Genomic DNA, 11896 nt, shown 5'->3' with positions numbered 1-11896 from the left:
CGTCAATTGTTCCGTCTGTCCTGCTCACATCTCCAATGGTTGTACACGTTGTCATTAACGTGGCTTCACTCCACATCAGCCACGCTGCTTTGCCAGCTAACACACCGGTGTCGGCACATAAGGACGCTGTCATAGCCTGTCAACAATGTTGATTGGCTGCGCATATACGCATTATTGGCTGGACTATGGGATAATCAGAATCAGAATCGTGTTTATTGGCCAAGTATATGTGCAGACACATACAGGGAATTTGGTTCCGGTAGATGGTGGCTCTCAAGCACAGCAATGTAAATCACACACACACACACGTGTCTATATACACACATTACACATACATACACAAAGCTGTGTAAACCAACTATAAATAACGAATCTAAACTATATACATAAAATACAGAAATGAATGAGGTGGAATGAATACTACAGAATGTACATAAGGTGCAGTTGCAGTCTGGCAGTGGGAGCAGTGTGACAGGTCAACTGTTTAGGAGGGAGATGGCGAGGGGAAAGAAACTGTTCCTATGTCGGGTGGTCCTGGTCTGCAGGCTTCTGTACCGTCTGCCAGAGGGCAGCAGATCAAAAAGTCTGTGTCCAGGGTGTGAGGGGTCTGTGATGATTTTCCCTGCCCGTTTCCTGGTTCTTGAGAGGTACAGATCCTGGATGGAGGGCAGGGGGGCGCCGATGATCCTTTCGGCTGCCCGTACAGTCCGCTGCAGTCTGCTCCTGTCCTGTTTAGTGGCTGCTCCATACCAGACTGTGATGGAGGAGCACAGGGCAGACTCAATGACCGCAGTGTAGAACTGGATCAGCAGCTCCTGTGGAAGACTGTACTTCCCCAGTTGTCTCAGGAAGTACATCCTCTGCTGGGTCTTTTTGAGGATGGAGTTGATGTTGGTCTCCCACTTCAGGTCCTGGGAGATGGTTGTACCCAGGAACTTGAAGATCTTCACAGTCGACACAGGGCTGTCTGATATGGTGAGGGGGAGCAGAGTTGAGGGATGTCTCCTGAAGTCCACTGTCATCTCTACAGTTTTAAAAGTGTTCAGCTCCAGATTGTGCCGACTGCACCAGAGTACCAGCCGCTCAACTTCCTGCCGGTATGCAGACTCATCACCATCTTGAATGAGGCCAATGACAGTGGTGTCATCTGCAAACTTTAGGAGTTTAACAGCCGAGTTCTTGGAGGTGCAGTCGTTAGTGTAGAGGGAGAACAGTAGTGGTGAGAGGACACATCCTTGAGGGGCACCAATACTGAGGGACCGAGTTTCAGAGGTGATCTCCCCCAGCCTCACTTGTTGCTTTCTATCTGTCAGGAAGCTGGTGATCCACTGACAGGTAGCTGGTGACACGCTGAGCTGGGAGAGTTTGGAGGAGAGAAGTTCAGGCACAATGGTGTTAAAAGCCGAACTAAAGTCCACAAACAGGACCCTGGCATACGTTCCCGGGCGGTCAAGGTGTTGCAGGATGTAGTGCAGCCCCATGTTCACTGCATCATCCACTGACCTGTTTGCCCGGTAGGCAAACTGCAGAGGGTCCAGCTGGTGGCCTGTAATGTCTTTCAGATGGGCTAACACCAGTCGTTCGAAGGATTTCATGACCACAGACGTCAAGGCGACAGGTCTGTAGTCATTCAGTCCTGTGATGGTGGGTTTCTTGGGAACAGGGATGATGGTGGAGCGTTTGAAGCAGGAGGGAACTTCACACAGCTCCAGGGATCTGTTGAAGATGTGAGTAAAGATGGGGGCCAGCTGTTCAGCACAGGTTTTGAGGCAGGAGGGTGAGACGCCGTCTGGTCTGGGGGCTTTCCTGGGCTTCTGTTTCTGGAATAGTCGGCTCACATCCTCAGTGTGTATTCTGAGTTTCAGGGAGGAGGAAAGGGGGGTGAGAGGTGTGGTGGAGGTCATTGAGTCTGGATTGGAGAGGGTGGTGGTGGTCGTTGAGTCTGGATTGGGGAGGGTGGTGGTGGTCGTTAGGTCTGGATTGGGGAGGGTGGGGGTGGTCGTTGAGACTGGATTGGGGAGGGGGAGGGTGAAGGGGGGAGAGGTGGAAGGTGTGTTGGGGGTCAATGTCTGAAGCAATGTCCCTGGGGAGGGGAGTGTTTAACTCGTTGGCCAGGTCTTTGTTTGCTTCAACAGTGGGTGGGGGGCGTCTGTAGCTGGTGATTTCCTGCAGGCCCCTCCACACTGACGCTGGGTCGTTGGCTGAGAGCCGTTCTTCCAGCTTCTGGGAGTAGATGCTTTTAGCTGCTTTGATCTCAGTGTGTTCCTAGCTTGCTTGTACAGGGCCCTGTCACCACTTCTGTAGGCGTCCTCCTTGGCCTTATGAAGATGTTGAAGTTTAGGAGTGAACCATGGTTTATTGTTGTTGTATGTGCAAAAGGTCTTTGTTGGCACACACACGTCTTCACAGAAACTGATGTATGATGTCACAGTGTCCGTGAGCTCATCTAGGTTCTCAGATGCAGCTTCAAAACAGTCCAATCAGTGGAGTCAAAACAGTCCTGCAGTTCCTGCTTTGCTGCGTTAGTCCACTTCTTCACAGTTTTGACTACAGACTTCGCATGTTTGAGTTTTTGCCTATAAACTGGAATAAGATGGACCATGCAGTGATCAGAATGTCCCAAAGCTGCCCGGGGCACAGAGCGATAGGCATCTTTTAGAGTGGTGTTGCAGTGATCCAGTATGATGTTGTCCCTGGTGGGGCAGTCTATATGCTGTCTGTATTTAGGGAGTTCGTAGTTTAGGTTTGCTCTGTTAAAATCCCCAAGAATAATTGTAAAGGAATCTGGGAATTTCTTCTCCAGGGTAGTAATCTGGTCAGCCAGCTCGCGTTGGCCTGTGGAGGGATGTAAACTCCGACCAGCATGAAGGAAGAAAACTCCCGCAGTGAATAAAAAGGTTTACAGTTGATGAAAAAACTTTCCAAGTGTGGGCTGCAGTGTTTCTGTAACACTGTGACATCAGTACACCAACCTTCATTAATATAGAAGCAGACTCCACCACCCTTTGTTTTCCCTGAGAGCTCTGTTTCGCGGTCCGCCCGGTGAAGTTGGAAGCCCGGCAGATTTAAGACAGCGTCAGGGACTCGCTCACTGAGCCAGGTTTCAGTGAAGCAGAGGGCAGCAGAGCGTGCAAAGTCCTTGTTAGTCGGGTTTAAGAGCATCGTTCCCATATGGGAGCAGCCAGTCACTTACTGACTAACACTGCAAAACAGAATTGTTAAAGTATTAATTTTAATTTCAATTCAGGTTAGATTTTTTTTGTGCACAACGCAGAATTTCTGTGCGCAGAGACTGTGCCAGCAGTGCGCAATTGCGCACGTGCGCAGCTTAGAGGGAACATTGCATAGGCCCACTAAAAGTTACAAAATAAGCTAATATCAAATACATTTACTGTAAACACATCAGAAGGTTATTTATGTGGCAAAAAGTTAGATCTATACAAAATGTTGCAGGGAAACAGAGAAGGAGCTCATATAGGTTTGAGTATTATTCACATCTATTGTGCAGGTACAAATAGCAGAGTGGAAAACTTTATATTTTGTGTTTGCAAACATTAATTTATGAAGATTAATTAACATGAGTGTAGCACAAAGTAAAGGTGAAAGCAGTATTCTGACATGACAGTGCAATCAAAACACATTTTGCCACTACAATCTGTGAATAATTGTGACAAACAACTGTCATTTTAATATTGGACAAAATAGTTGTGCAGCCCTAACCTGAAATATGCTGTTTGTTCTGAATGAAAAACGTTAGTCTTTGGTAAACATTTTAATCACATTTATAGATGCAATATGTTATTTCAGTTAAGACTAAATGTTACCACACGTTCCCATCATTAGAGCGCATTTAAAGTGTGGAGAAGTCTGTGAAGGTTCTCAGTCATCCAGGTCATCGTAGTCTAAGGAGCTTGGAAAGAAAAGCGTCTGGACTTCTTTGAGTTACTTGAAGACGTTTCACCTCTCATCCGAGAAGCTTCTTCAGTTCTAAGGGTCACATGGTGGAGAGTCCAAGCTGTATTGAAGAATTTCTAACTTCATGTAGGCTAAACAGCGGCCTAGAATTAGACTCAAAACCCTGCAGTTGCCCAAAATAAAGGGGGCATTAATGTACCAGATTCTACAGAACACCAGAAATAACTGCTAAGATGGGTCCAACACATCTGAGTTCATGCTGGAGGAACTGTGGGACACACTCTGCCAACCACACTCATATATTGTGGCTCTGCCCTAAACTCTGTGTATTCTGGAGGCAGATATTTGATGCTCTCAAAGACATTTTCCAAGGTAAATATTCCACTAAGTCCTACAGTAGCAGTGTTGGGAAGGATTGCAGAACATATTGACTGCAAAGCCAAAACTTACCTGCTAAATATATGACTCACTGCAGCCCTAAAATGCATAACTATCAGATGGTTAAAACCAGAAACTCCCACATATGGATATATGGATCCAGAGAGTGTATGATGTCTGTCTGATGGAACAAATTACACACTACATACTACCTTTACTGTTACAATGAAGAACACCACCTAATTTTGTGAGCTCACTCTCTTTCTACACACACACACACACACACACACACACACACACACACACACACACACACACACACACACACACACACACACACACGTGTGCTGGACATTCATGGCTGCTTTGTGTAGTTACAGTTGAATAGAGGAAGTGTAGGATGTATCACTGCTGATTCAAAATAAATAAAAATTTAGTTAAAAAAGAGTAACAATTAAAAAGATGCAACACTGTTGTAATCTTGTTGAAATCTGGACAGCAGGAGGTGTAGTTTCCCTGAATTTGTTTCCCTGAATTTCTCTGTATTTTTTGTCACTAAGAAGTCAGGAGGCAGCATGAAACATGAAGTAGATTCACAACTTTTTTAAAATTTGATTAATTATCCTTTACATTTGAGAGTAACAGATAGTTAAGTAAACTAGTTATCATACACTCTTTAAAAAAATGGAAATATAAATATTTAACATCAGATTTCTCACAGAAACACAGAATTTATATCAATAACCCTAAAACATAAAAAGCAACTTGTCCACCCAAGTTGTGAATGCAATAACATGAGAACGAAGGGACGTAGGAGTTTCAAACTGATACCACAGGTGTATCTATAATTGGTTTAAAATCAGTAACCTTGACCTTGAGGTCAAATTTTTATGAAAATCTTGTAAATTGATAACTTGAGAACATGGCGACATAGGATATAGAAATTCATTACATAGGTACATCTGCTGGGAGGCTGAGGGGCACTACTGGCTGTTGCTAGTAGTTTTTCTTTGAAATTTTCTGTTTAATTAAAACAATACAGACTGAGTCATCTACAACAAAGATATGATTACCTGACAAAATGAACCTCATATACATGTCTATTAAGTAAAAGAAATTAATTGTGTTTAAAGCAAACAGATAAAGGGATCAGTAATGGCAATTATTTGTCATTGTCTTACTTGTCTTAGCCCAGTTAGGTAAACATTAACAATTGTGGTGGCAGATTTATTTTGTCATGTATTAACTGAGAGCCATGCTAGGCTCAGGGAGACTCTGCTGACCGTCTGTCCCGCGGTCATGCAGGGACTTCATCAAGCTTGCTTGTCTGTTCTTTGTGTGTTTTGATTAAAGAATGTTAGCTACCGCTCACCGCTCGTCTGCAGGCTTTATTTAAATGGAAAACTTCCACAACAGGCAAAAAAAAAAAGCTTTTTGCTAAAAAAAAAAAGATTTAGAGCAGAAGTTTTTTGCACTGCATTTTAAAATGAAAGCATATTGCATTTATTTACAGTTAAAGACACACAGAGCAGAAAGTGTGTTACTGTTTTACATCCACAGACACACAAGAAAAGAAGCAGGCAACATGAGGTCAAGTTATGGCAATTTTATTTGTGTATTTCAGTACATGTATTTAGATTAGAGTTTTTTAAAAAACAAACAAACGTCCCAAGAAGAAGGATGGGGTGAAAGAAAGGTGGAGAGAGGGGGAAGGAGGAAGAAACTATTGATCTCCTCAAACTTGATGCTGCTGGGTCAGTTCTTTCTCAGCAGTCTGCTCCAGAATCCCCTCCTGTCCTCGGCTTTCTTTTCTTTTTCTTTTGCCTTCAGTTCTTTTAAGGTTTTGTTGAGCTGCTCCTCGGCATCTTTAAATGTTTCTTTCAGCTGCTCTTTGGCCAGTTTCACTTTCTGTTTGAGGAGCTCTTTAGCTTCCTTTTTGTGCTTTTGTATTTCTTTAAGTGCGTCTTTGCAGTCTTTCTTGGTCACCGTCATTTCTTTCTTGAATACCTTCACCTCAATTTTCTCTTCTGCAAGTTCTTCTTGCACTTTCATCAGTTCCTTCTTCATGTTTTCAGTGTAACTCTTTGTATCTTCCATTTCTTTCTTTGCTTCCTGTATTTTCATTTTCTCTTCTTCCAACACTTTTTGAGCTTCCAACAATTCTTTCTTCATATTCTCAATCTCATTTTCTGCCTCGTGTTTACGTTTTTTCTCCTCTTCAAGTTGTTGCTTTACATGCAGTAATTCCTTCCTTAGTGTTTCAGCTTCAGCCATTACATTTGTAGCTTCTTGTGTTGCCAACTGCATTTTCCTTTTTTCCTCTTCAAGAGCTTCCTGCACCTCCTGTAATTCCTGCATCACATTTCCTGCCTCCTTCTTTGCAGTTTGATATTTATTTTTGGCTTCTTGTGCTGTGCTTTTCTCTTCCTCCAATGCTTTTTGAGCTTCCAACAGTTCTTTCTTCATGTTTTCATTCTCGTTTTCTGCCTGTTGTTTTCCCATTTTCTCTCCTTTAAGTTTTAGACCCACATGCAGTAATTCCTGCAATACTACTTCAGTTTCAAACTTTGAATTTTTAGCTTCTCCTCTTGATTTTTCTGCCTCTTCTTTTAATTTGACATTTTCAGCCTGTATCATTTGAAATTCTTCTTGCAGGTTAATCAGCTGTACTGAATTGTGAGGTGAAGCACTCGCCGATCCTCTTCTCGTTCTCCCTCGATTCATTTTGGCCTTTTAAACAAAGGAACCAACGTTTTGTAGAGGAGTGAAGTGAAGTTTTCGATGTTTTCTTTGTCAACTGTCGTTTGTCCTGCACAGAGATGCTGCTGTAGATGTGTCTCTAGCTGTGTCTGGATACAATGAAACATGCTGTAACTAAGTGCTTGTGTTGCACAGTTCTACTGAACATTCCATTTCATGCATGCTCCGCCCACATGGTCAGGAATGTCAGGTGCTGCATCTCCAAATGCTGCTCCCGTTGCCTAGCAATAACAGCTGTTTACTTTTTGGGGTCTGGTTCATTGTTTAATAAAGAAAACATGTCCAAGTATTGGGTGCTGAGGCTCAGCGCATATTCTAGCCTGCTGTGTGGGTGGGCAGCTAGAAATCACTGGTGGGCAACATGAGTGAGGAGAAAACTGGAGCAGCCAAGCAGGGAGCTGCAGGTTGCTGGTTTGAGTCTCTGTTCAGATGCTGGTGTCTCCTCTCTCTGAGATGTCTGCAAACAGTCCCAGATAAAACAATAAGGATAATAAACAAACACGTGACTAAAATAACAATTATGACTCTGATGTGTTTCATGTGTAGCAGGATGGCCTCTATACAGCAGTCGCTGCAAGCCTCCACATCGGCACACTTACTTTTCTTTAAGCAGGCGTGCTGGGCTCCTCCTAAGGAAAGTTTGAAACTTCATTTCCTTCATGCTGGTGAACTTTTTACCAAATATTTTCATCAAAGCTTGTCCATCACTGACAGGGATTGTTTGGATTTTCACACTCATCTCCACCAACCCTAAAAAATGAGTCTCACTTTGCTCATATAATGCCAGGAGTGTCTCCATATTCCACAAAAGTCTATGCAAACATGTAACAGTATCCCATATTCATATAAATATTATTGATATTATAACAAAAGCTGTCACCAACACAATTGTCCCAAGTGCTTTTTTTAAACAGGATTTTCAACCAGAGGATTTCCCTATAGCTTAATTTTTTTAATATTTTGTACACAACAACAGAATCATTTCAGAAAAACTCAAAATGACTGGTGTCAATATTATTTGCCCCACAAAAAAGGTTGAATATAAAACAATATTGCAAATATTGCACAGTTGAAAAAAAAAAGCACTACAGCTCAGTTGTTCCCGCCCTCCTTTGTCCTCCTGTTTCCCCTCCCTCTCCCCTCCAACGAGGAGTTTGATGGCGTGTGAGACAAAGGAGTTTTTAAGCCTGTTGGTTCTTGTCTTTGGGAGAAGCAATCTGTCGCTGAACAGGCTCCTCTGATTATTTACCACCGTGTGCAGAGGATGCCCAGCATTGTCCATAATGTCCAGCAGTTTCTTTAATGTCTTTTTCTCTGCCACTGTCACCAAAGTGTCCAGCTTCATGCCGACCACAGAGCCAGCCTTCCTGATTCGTTTTTCCAGCCTGGATGAGTCCTTCTGTGCTGTGCTGCTCCTGAGGAAGTACAGTCTGCTTTGGCCTTTTTTATACAGGTGCTGCATGTTGCATGACCAAACAGACAGAGACAGTGCGATTACACAGGACAAAGCTGAAGACAACTGACTGCAATGGACTGCTGCAAGGGGGGGAGACGAGATTACAGTGGAAGGAGGGGGAGGAGACATGGAAGAACGCTGTTGTTTAGTGTGGGAGATCAAATTGGGCTAAGGAACCTGGGGAGGAAAACCGACTGCCTTTGAGTGGAGAATTGAAAAGTGTCTGAAACACTGCATGGAGGAGAGGCACACAAAAATCACACACACAAACAGAAAATGCATCAATCCTACTAACACATATACACATTGTTGTGGAAATTTTAACAATAACCTGCAACACACCCAGTGAGCTTGATTTGAAGTGGGTTTAATAAACACATTGCAATGTGGAGAGAGCATCCCAGTGAAACACCAGGACCATCTCTGAATTGTGGCCACCGCCCTTACATCTTATGTACAGAGTTTGTCTGTGTCTATATGTCAGGTCGGGTCTTACACTCCACCTCTCTGGGAACTCCCAGGCCCTCCAAAGGCCTATCTCCCCTCACCACACTCCCTGCCGGTAACTGATGCCCTCAGGGGTCGGTGGGTTGGTGGTTCTTGGTGTCCGGGGCTGGGCGCTCAGGTATGTACCAGCTCACTCCCGGTGATTACTTGGCAGGGCCTGGTGCCTGTTGCCCGGTCAGGCCTCTTCCGGGGCAAAGGGGGCCCTCGGGCCTCCGGCCTCTGGGCCTGCGGCTCGGTTCACTCTGGCACAACTGGCTGCCGGCAGAGCCGACGGGCACGCCACTGCAGCCCCCTCTGGCTTCTGCTCCGTGGCTACTGGGTGACCCCTCATCTGGGGCTCTCCTCAGCTCTTCCCAGGAGGGTGGCACGGATGCCCCTCCGGTGGTCCTCCTTGGGCTGTCGCACTCTGGGGCCTCTGGATGTCTGGAGCCTGGATCTCCTCCATGCCTGCTTCATGCCCTGGGAGACGGGGCTATGGCTCTCTACATCCTCTAGCAGATCATTACATGGGGAAACCTTTTGAATACAAGCGCGCTGATCCACACAGGTGTGCACACGGGTGTTCACTGTTCATAGACATAAACTACACCTTTATTGGTGCTATTTCCAAGCACATTGTGCGCTGTCGGTCCTGCTTGCTACACAACAACATTCAATATTTAGTATTTACTGCTGTTTACACTTAGCTAGATTAACGTGATGGTCAGTGGCGGTCCTAGCCTGTTTGGCGCCCCGGGCGAACACTCTCTCTGACAGATTCACTTTGTCTAAGGTGTATTTCTGGGATTTCACACAACCCAGGATTCAAATCATGAATACATAATTTACAACATTATGAATGAAATGTGCTCTACTTGGAAGCAGCCGGCCTCCCTCCCCTTTCGACGGGTTGTGTGTGAGACTTTAAATCATCAAACTGTAAATTATACATTTTAAATTGTTATTGATCCCTTTACCACGAGTCCTAAAGTGTATATTTATTTTCTTACTCTTCTTATATTTATTGTTTGTTTACTTGCACTGCTGTAAATGGAGCCTCGTCGTCTCGTCTCTCTATATACTGGACTGTATGTAGTGGAGATGACAATAAAGTTTACTTTGACTTCAGCAGCGAGCAGGCGCACCGAGGACTCTCGCGCTCACTTTTCGCGTACTGAATTTCGAAAAAACATCGGTGCAAATTATAAGTCTTATTATAATGTCTGGTGTTTTCGTGTTTGTTGGTTTGTTTTATTTTATTTTATTTTTTTTATTTTATAGAAAACCGATCGGTGCCTGTACCATTCCCAATATGAGCTGGCTGACGTCGGGGTAGCATGAGTACAAGCAATTTTTTTTTTTTTTTTTGCTGATGCCCATGATGCCGCCCCGGGCAACCGCCCGTGTCGCCCGTATCAAAAACCGCTACTGGTGATGGTGTTGTGTTTAGTATGTTGCTCTCTTCTTTTTCTCTCAACAGGTGATCCAGGAGATTTTTTTTCTCTTCTTTCTCTTTTTAAGTGCCCTTTCTCACTGTCCCTCTTCCCTTCCTATCCCTCAGTCATGTCTGTCCCGTCTGTAACAACTGAAAATAAAATAAAAATAAATAATAACAACAAAGGTCGATCAAATGGACCAATACGGCAAGGCCGTGATGATCCATTTGGGAAAGTAAATCCATTGGGTCTCCTTGTTGGTCTTCAGACAACAATTCTGAGGGCTAAAGAACCAAATGGGACAGGCAAAAAAAAAGTGAAGTTGACTAAAAGATCTCAGAAAGCAACATCGTGGACATCCAAAGAAACAGCTAAGAAACACTGAACTCTATCAGTCTGGAAAGGGTTACAAAGGCATTTCAAGCGCTTTGGGAATCGAACCACGATGAGGGCCTTAATCCAGAAAATGTGGAAAACCTGAAGGCCTCACTTGTCTCATTTAATGTGCCCTGAAGCTCAAGTGCACCAGGACAATAATGCAAAACACAGCAGCAAGATCATCTCTGAATGGCTCAAAAAACAACATGGAGGTTTTGACCTGGTCAAAGTGCAGACTGCAATCAGATTGAGATGGTTTAGCATGACCTTAAAAACTCAGCCTATGCTGGAAAACCCTCCAAAGTGGCCGAATGAAAACAATTCTGGAAAGAAGAGTGGACCAAATTTCCTCCACAGCGCTGTAACACACTCATCACCAGTTATTGCAAATGCTTGATTGCAGTTCTTGCTAGATGACAAAACCACTTATTAGGTTTAGAAGGAAATGACTTTTTCTACATGAGGTAAAGTTGGAGAGCTGTTTCCCCAAACTAAATGAAATCATCATTTAAAAAACTACAATCTGTATTTACTCTGAACATCTGTGTTAACATTTGAAATTGGAAACATGTAAGTGTAACAAACATGTTAAAACATAAGAAATCAGGAAGGAGCATGTATAGGAATTTCTTTTACTTATGTATTAATCACATTATTTTATTGTATGATACCTTGGTGCCACTGGATTTTAACATGTCTCACACTCATACAGTAAGACAAATGGTGGGGGTCTAGTAGGGAAGTTGGGGGAAGCAGACAACTCCACAGGAAGAATCTTTTGTCTCTTCGAGGACTCTGGTAGGTAGCAAGGGAGTGTGAACCTTAAGGTGTGAAACAGCTGTGTACTGCCTTTTGTTCCTGGAGAAGGTATTTAATCACATATTTAATCATATCACATTAGTTATAGTAATATCACTTTCTCACTTTACTATAGTAAGAGCACTCCTGTCACTAGTTTACATGCATGTGGAAAGTTAACACAGTGGAGCCGTTGTAATGTGAGACGTTAAACAGATAGTGAGACTCCTTCTCCTTATCAGGGATGTAAATCCTTAGGAGACGGCCAAGCAGAAAAAAAGGTCATAAT

The sequence above is a fragment of the Perissodus microlepis genome, chromosome 3 (genome assembly GCF_051167445.1).
Source record: "Perissodus microlepis isolate ML-2025 ecotype Zambia chromosome 3, ASM5116744v1, whole genome shotgun sequence".
Taxonomy (NCBI): Eukaryota; Metazoa; Chordata; class Actinopteri; order Cichliformes; family Cichlidae; genus Perissodus; species Perissodus microlepis.
This window is presented reverse-complemented; position numbering follows the sequence as displayed.